The 8,671-nt window shown below is 32.9% G+C and overlaps 1 pseudogene; it reads left to right on the top strand.

The window, feature by feature from the left end:
- On the top strand, positions 4,026-5,713 carry LOC109842298 (annotated as a pseudogene).

Genomic DNA, 8,671 nt, shown 5'->3' with positions numbered 1-8,671 from the left:
GGAATTTTCAAGAGAGAGAGGTGAGAGATCGGGGAAAATTGGAGGCGTGAGCGATCGATTCCGTCTCTCTCCCTCGTTTTCACCTGGGCAGCGAAGAGAAAAGAGAAAAGAAAAAATACGTATGGGTTTTTCTGCGGTGAAAATGATTTTCTTTTTCTTTTTTGTTTTCTTTCAAACCAAGCAGTAGAAACTTACTTTTTCTTCTATTTTACTTTCCTTTCTCCTCCTTTCTATCAAACCAAACAGAGCCTAAAAGAATGAAGAAAATAGGAATCACTATATATCTTGAGAATTTACTGTCTTGACTCCTTTTGAAATTTTGAATATCTTTGTGATGCATTTGCAACATTTTAAGAGTTGTTTTTTCTATAGTTCTTTGACATTTAGGCAAACGTGGTTAGGATTTGAAGTGTTTGAAGGATCGACGATTTTCATAGATTCCTTTCAAGAGTTAGTTCAAGCTATGATTTCCATAATTGTAGAAATATATGCACTACGAATACATGCGAGATGAGGATCTATAAATTACTTATCAACATTTTATTAGCCCTTGCCTCAATGCTAAAGGTTAAACACTGAATCAGACTAGATAACGTTGAAACTGCTAGAAGTTTTTAAGGGGTATCGTTAGGCTTGTCCATCCGGGTCGATCCGGCCCGGGCCGGCCCGGGCCCAACCGGGCCGGGCTCCGGGTCGGCCCGGATTTTTTTTAATTTTTTCTTTTCTTTTTTTTTGATAAAAAATGCTAAAAATTAGTTTAAATTTATTATATTTTATATAATTATGTATTAGTATATACTTATAAATTATTATGTAACTATATATTATATATATTATATATACATATATTATATGTAAATATATTGTATATATTTATAAGTTATAAATTTATAATCTATAACTTGAGAGAGAGAAAATCGCATAAGTAGCCATTGCCTACTAAGAGAGAGAGTATATATATACATACATACATACATTATACATATATAAGAGAGAGTATTCTTATATATACTTATATAAGAGAAAGTATACTTATATATACTTATACATATATATACTTATATAAGAGAGAGTATACTTATATATACATATATACTAAGAGAGAGAGTATATATATACACACATATATTATACATATATAAGAGAGTGTATACTTATATATACTTATATAAGAGAGACTATACATATATAAGAGAGAGTATACTTATATATACATATATACTAAGAGAGAGAGTATACACACACACACACATATTATCTATTTACCCTTTAAAAGAGGGAGTTCATGAAAAACTTTTCCCTCCCCAAAATAACCTTCCACCAAATTTAATTACCAAACATATCATGATTTCATAAACCAATTTAGCCTTTCATCGGTTACGCCTCTATTCCTCCTCCTTTGAATTCATCGGTTACGCCCTCATCCTTTCAATTCATCGGTTATGTCGTCTCCTCCAATCTTCCGTTACCTCCACCAGCTTTGAAAGATGATTTCTCAGTTCTTCTCAGTCATCATCAACGCTTTCCCTCCGTCATCATCAACGCTTCACCGTATAAGCAGTTTGTAGATGAAGTTGTTGATCTCTTCATGAATTTAGAGGGCGGTGATGCTCAATATGATCAGCTAGAGGAATCAAAGGTGAGAACAATTGCACGGATGCTGATTATTCCCACAAAATCAGAGATATCCTTCAAGTGTTCTAATACGCTTCACCGTATCCTCCGTTCTTCGAAGTTTTTGGGAATTGGTTACAATCTTTGCTTCATTTTGGTTTAATTTTAAAGAATAATTTCATTGAATTTGTTTCTAATTCGCCATCTTCTAATTTTTGTTCTAATTCAACAATAGGTCAATTGTTTTCCGATTTAGGACTTGCTTCAAGTGTTCTAATTGATCCTGTGTCAATTTCATCAGGTAAAAATTCTCTTTTTATTTTTAATTTTTTTTTAAATTCAATTATGTTACTGTGCCTGGCTCCAAAACATCTAATTTTTGTTCTAATTCAACAATAGGTCAATTGTTTTCTGATTTAGGGCTTGCTTCAAGTGTTCTAATTGATCCTGTGTCAATTTACCTTTTATGTTGCGGCGAGTTAAGAAAGATGTCATAACAGAGATGACATCGAAGAAGGAGGTTACAGTTCATTGTAAATTAAGTTCTAGGCAGCAGGCTTTTTATCAAGCTATAAAAAACAAAATATCACTTGCTGAGCTTTTTGACAGTAACCGTGGGCACCTAACGGACAAGAAACTTGTTAACTTGATGAACATTGTCATTCAATTGCGGAAGGTGACTTTTGAATTACCTTACAGTTAAAAAGTTTACTAGATAGTTCCTGAGGTTTTTTATGAAGGCTTTGTTGCTGTTATTATTATTTCAGATAGCTTCTGCATAATGAAACCTGGTTCTACATGATTTGATTTCCTTCTATTTTCATTATGTCTTATGGAAAGTAGACCCATGCAAAATGTGGGAAAATAATAATAATATAAAATAAAAGACAACACTAGAGTCTAGAGGCGACTGCAGATAACATCCAGAATTTTGAAATAAAGCTGATGTTTTCTGTGAAAAGATGGTATAAGCAGTTTGTAGATGAAGTTGTTGATCTCTTCATGAATTTAGAGGGCGGTGATGCTCAATATGATCAGCTAGAGGAATCAAAGGTGAGAACAATTGCACGGATGCTGATTATTCCCACAAAATCAGAGATATCCTTCAAGTGTTCTAATACGCTTCACCGTATCCTCCGTTCTTTAAAGTTTTTGGGAATTGGTTACAATCTTTGCTTCATTTTAGTTTAATTTTAAAGAATAATTTCATTGAATTTGTTTCTAATTCGCCATCTTCTAATTTTTGTTCTAATTCAACAATAGGTCAATTGTTTTTCGATTTAGGACTTGCTTCAAGTGTTCTAATTGATCCTGTGTCAATTTCATCAGGTAAAAATTATCTTTTTATTTTTAATTTTTTTTAAATTCAATTATGTTACTGTGCCTGGCTCCAAAACATCTAATTTTTGTTCTAATTCAACAATAGGTCAATTGTTTTCCGATTTAGGGCTTGCTTCAAGTGTTCTAATTGATCCTGTGTCAATTTACCTTTTATGTTGCGGCGAGTTAAGAAAGATGTCATAACAGAGATGACATCGAAGAAGGAGGTTACAGTTCATTGTAAATTAAGTTCCAGGCAGCAGGCTTTTTATCAAGCTAAAAAAAACAAAATATCACTTGCTGAGCTTTTTGACAGTAACCGTGGGCACCTAACGGACAAGAAACTTGTTAACTTGATGAACATTGTCATTCAATTGCGGAAGGTGACTTTTGAATTACCTTACAGTTAAAAAGTTTACTAGATAGTCCCTGAGGTTTTTTATGAAGGCTTTGTTGCTGTTATTATTATTTCAGATAGCTTCTGCATAATGAAACCTGGTTCTACAGGATTTGATTTCCTTCTATTTTCATTATGTCTTATGGAAATTAGACCCATGCAAAATGTGGGAAAATAATAATAATATAAAATAAAAGACAACACTAGAGTCTAGAGGCGACTGCAGATAACATCCAGAATTTTGAAATAAAGCTGATGTTTTCTGTGAAAAGATGGTATAAGCAGTTTGTAGATGAAGTTGTTGATCTCTTCATGAATTTAGAGGGCGGTGATGCTCAATATGATCAGCTAGAGGAATCAAAGGTGAGAACAATTGCACGGATGCTGATTATTCCCACAAAATCAGAGATATCGTTCAAGTGTTCTAATCGACATAGAAGTTCAAGGTGCTAGATCAGTGAGGGCAAGCTCTTTTGAAGCGATTTTTGTATTTATCTGCCCCCATCATTTGATGAGCTTGAGAAGCGCCTTCGCTCTCGGTATATAAGAGATTTTAGAGTGTTTTCAAAAGCGTAACTCACTATGCAGACATACATTCTCTTATATTGTAAATCTTTATGTAGTGTATTTGTGTCTTGTTGTGCTTTATGTAGGGAAACAAAAACTGAGGAACAAGTTCAAAAGAGGCTAAGAAATGCGAAAGCTGAGCTCGAGCAAGGAAGAGCCCCATGTCTTTTTGAACATGTTTTGGTTAATGATGACCTTGAAACGTGATTATCACATTAATTCTATTTCTAATAACAGGTTTCTTCATGCATATTGCTTTTCACTATATAGTGTTATATTATTATTGCTAGATTGTTTTTTATTCATCTAAAGCTGTTATAGATTGATCTTATATGGAGTCATACATTGGGCACTTGTGTCCATGTCAGTTTATCATGTCTTAGAGTTATGTGTGTATTTTATTATGGTTTAATATAAAACAACTACCAAAAACATTTTGCAAATATGGATATATGTCAATAGTGTACATGTGAGTTCAAAAACATTTTGCAAATATGGATATATGTCAATAGTGTACATGTGAGTTCCATCACATGACTAAACTTTCTCAGTTTGGATCTATCTGCTTTACACACCTTCTTAAACTGTTCATAATTAAAGACAACTTATGCTTGCCCTTATTGATTTGACAGTGACGGTGAGACTTTCATATCGGCTGATTAATGGCAAATTAATCTGTGGAACTTAGAAATTAGCAACTAGAGTTTTAACGTCATTGATGTAAAGCCTGCAAATATGGAGGACCTAACTGGTATTAATCTTAGCAACAGTTTGCTTTTGTGACTTAATGTATTCTTATCAAATTCAACCATCTCTTCACCTTTAAGTGATATATTGTGGTAGATAGAGCCTTCAAACATTTGAAGTTCTTTTGCCTTGTGGGGGTGATAAAATAAAATTTGATTACATTTCCTTTCAAATGCAGAGGTGATAACATCCATAGAATTCCAGCCTATTCACTGTAACATATTTGCATATAGTAGCTCTAAGGTCTCTATACAACTTATTGATTTGCGACAATCAGCACTGTGTGATAACCACTCAAAGTTGTAAGTGATCTATTGTTTTTTCTTTGAACTTTTATACAGTGACATGTAATTGGGTGTACTTCTTGTTTCAATAAAATGTTACTGAATTCTTATTTTGAGTTGTTTGCTTCTTTGCTACTGTCATGAATTCTTATTTTGAGTTGTTTGCTTCTTTGCTACTGTCATGGCTAATAGCATGTACTTCCGGGTTTGAGGAGCATGAAGCACCAGGTTCAATATCTTTTTTCACTGAGATCATTGCGTCAATTTCAGATACAAAATTTGGAAAGGATGGAATACACATTCTCAATTGTGATTACATGACTCTTAAGGTTACAGTTTTTTTTAGCTGTTTATCTTCAAGTTTTCAATTGTTTCTTTTTTAAGGAAAATCAGTCAGCAAGGAGCTTTTGATATCCATGGTACAATCCTTGTGCAATTTTGAGAATCAACTGTTTCCAGTATTTACTTTATTTTTTACAAAAATTGCTTGTAACTGATTTCAGCTATGGGATATAAACATGGACATTGGTCCAGTTGCAACCATTCTAGGTCCATGAATATTTAAGGCCGAAGGTGAATAATATTTACAATTATGTATTTCATTCTGAATTTGTTAGTAACATTGGATGCTACGCCTTTCAGTTCCTTCTTCTTTTTCTTTTTCATTTTGAGAATAAGCTTTAGTCTAATATATTTTTTTAATGATGGTCCTAATTTTATACGGTTATGCGATCTTTATGAAAATGATTCAATTTTTGACAAATTTGAATGTTGTCGAAAATAAACAAATCTGTATTAAAATTTTAATCAATTTATAATTTCCAGCCCAAATGAGATGGTAAATCTTGTAGGCCAGGAAATAAAATCAAATGATGGTTTAGGTTAGCTTTTTTAGTTTGAATCTGGATCTGGTAGGAACCTACTGTAAATGTGTTAGGTGCATATATGGTAACTAACTCTAAATGGCCTATTGTACTAATTACTCTTATTGAGGAAAATTATACTTAATTTTCTGTTTCAATGCAGAAATTCTGTATCTTTGCCATAGGCATAACTATCAGATTTATTATTCTGAAAGATTTTAGATTAATTTGTTTGATTTATTCATCAAATAGCACACCTTCGTGTGGCTAGCGGAAGTTACTTCTAAAAACAGTTATGGTCTGCAATGATGTAGCCTGAAGCTCCCATTGCATCTCTTTAATGTAACACATACACTTCTACATGAATTTTTTATGTCCGACACTACGACACATGTACCGGACAGGCGGACACTGATACTTCCTTGGGCACTCCTTGTATATGTGCATACACTTTTCAAATGCGTCTTCAGTCCTAAGTCATATGGTACATATTTATTGGAAACACGCATCATACACCTCGTGGTGATGTATCATACACTTCACATACACTTCTTTATTCTTTGTTACATGTTTGGGATATCTATTTATTTTCATTTATACTCCCAAAAACTATAATGGAAAAGTCTAAGTATTGACTTCTATAAAACTAAGTTTGTATATGTCTTATTTTGTTCTGTTACGGTAGGTTAGGCAATTGTTGTCTGTTTGTTTATTCTGACTTCTGTGGGATTAAGTTACTTTCTCAACACAGTAGCATACACTTCACATAATTGACATAATCAATATAGTACATATCAGCTTCTTCGACTATTTATACATTACGTATGTGCAAGATGACATATAATCAGAAAAAGGTATTCTACAATGTGAGAAATACAAGTATCGGTAAGTTATTATTAATTTTTTCTATTTAAAAAATTTAATCTCTTCTACAATGTGAGAAATACAAGTATCGGTAAGTTATTATTAATTTTTTCTATTTAAAAAATTTAATCTTTTTGGCAAGTACCAATAAGTTATCATTGGTAAGTTATTATTAATTTTTTCTATTTAAAAAATTTAATCTTTTTGGCAAGTACCAATAAGTTATCATTGGTTTCTAATTTTTTTAAAAGTTAATCTAGAGAAGATTTGAGCTTGTCTATTATAAGCCACATGACTATCTTGAAAGGATCGGCAATTTTAAGGCAGCTGCAAGGGTGGCCTTGAGAAGAGCTGTCTTTGTCTATTATAAGACACATGAAGTTTATGACCCAACGAGGTTTGTTAAGTTGCTTATATGAGGTTTACACTTAATCCTTCTTATTGATTTAATGCATTTATAACCTGTTGTTTTGAACATATTGACATTAATAATACTCATTATACTTAATTTGTACCAAATTAAGTATAATGAGTAACAATACTTAGTTCCGGTATATACGGACTCCTCCTTTCTAATTTTTACAGTTAGCACTTGATTTCTTGCAGCAATTAAGGAGAATTTACTCCTATTTTTATAGGATTTTAAGTTATCTATCAATCCAATCTCATTGCTCATTACTCTGTAGCTCTGGCTTTTCCACTTTTTCTAAAATTATGGAGTTATATACAATACCTTTGTTGAAATTTGATATTAATCTGCAGGAAACAGTTTTTCTTTAGTGAACATTTGATAATCTGCAGTATTGTGACAAAGTAAATTCTTTTGACCAGGTGGGTTGATGATGTCATTCCAGATGCTCCCTGGGTGTGCACAAAAGAGTTCCTTGATAAGCACAACTTTGACTATGTAGCCCATGATGCTCTCCTGTAAGGTCATCAACCCAGTTGCATTTGTATTATTGCTGCTGCAAACTATTATCTTTAAGCATTTAGATTTTATTTATCTTGACAAGGTGATGTACAAGAAAGGGTATTAGGGAACTTTTTCTTAATCGATCACTGAATTAAAGCATATAACAAAAACAAAAGAATTTGAGAGATTATTCTTTTTTAAATTCCTAAAAATTTGCATGTGAAATAGTAAAAATAAAGGATTAAAACTGACACACACACTCTCTCTCTCTCCCTCCCTCCCTCTCTCTCTCTCTCTCTCTCTCTCTCTCTCTCCCCCCTTCCCTCTCCCTCTCCCTTGCGTGCGCGCGTAAATGCGTAGACATAACAAGCACGGGAAACTATTTTTTTAATTGTTATATTGTTTATTTTTGGGGACACAATCAGCAAATTCTCTTACCTTCTTCTGATTATCTAATTAGAGGAAAAACTTATTTTTACATATATATGCAGATATGCAGATGCAAGCGGAGCTGGTAATGATGTATACGAATTCGTATGTTCTTCATAACATTTATATATTCTGTGGTGTTAACTAACCACGTTTCTTGTTCGTTAGCTCCTTAACTATGAGTGTTATTGCAGGTCAAAGCCATTGGTAAAGTTAAGGAAACAAAGCGCACAGATGGAATTTCTACATCTGATATTATAAGGATAGTCAAAGATTACAATGATTACATCATGCGGAACTTGGCCCGTGGTTACACTAGGAAGGATCTTGGTGTCAACTATGTAAAGGCACGTGTACTTAGTATATCTATATTCTTATGCTATCAGATTTAGAAGAGAAAAGTAGTGGTGGACGAGATACTCGAGTCACTAATCTTTTTAGAGAGATTACCTAATTGTATGAATTTTTATCAGGAAAAGCAGTTGAGAGTGAACATGGGCTTAAAGAAACTCCGTGATAAAGTTAAGGAGCACCAGGAGAAAGTTGGGGAGAAGGTACTCTTCCTTAACAGTAGAAGTTATTTTCTGAGGAAAAGCTAGAGTGCATTAGCTTATTATATAAATAGGGAAGTTTGAATTTCAAAAATATTAAAATATTAGTCATGAATTGATGG

Source organism: Asparagus officinalis, chromosome 5, assembly GCF_001876935.1.
Source record: "Asparagus officinalis chromosome 5, Aspof.V1, whole genome shotgun sequence".
In the NCBI taxonomy this organism is placed as follows: Eukaryota; Viridiplantae; Streptophyta; class Magnoliopsida; order Asparagales; family Asparagaceae; genus Asparagus; species Asparagus officinalis.
Note: the sequence above shows the minus strand (reverse complement) of the source record. Positions and strands in the feature narration are given on the sequence as shown.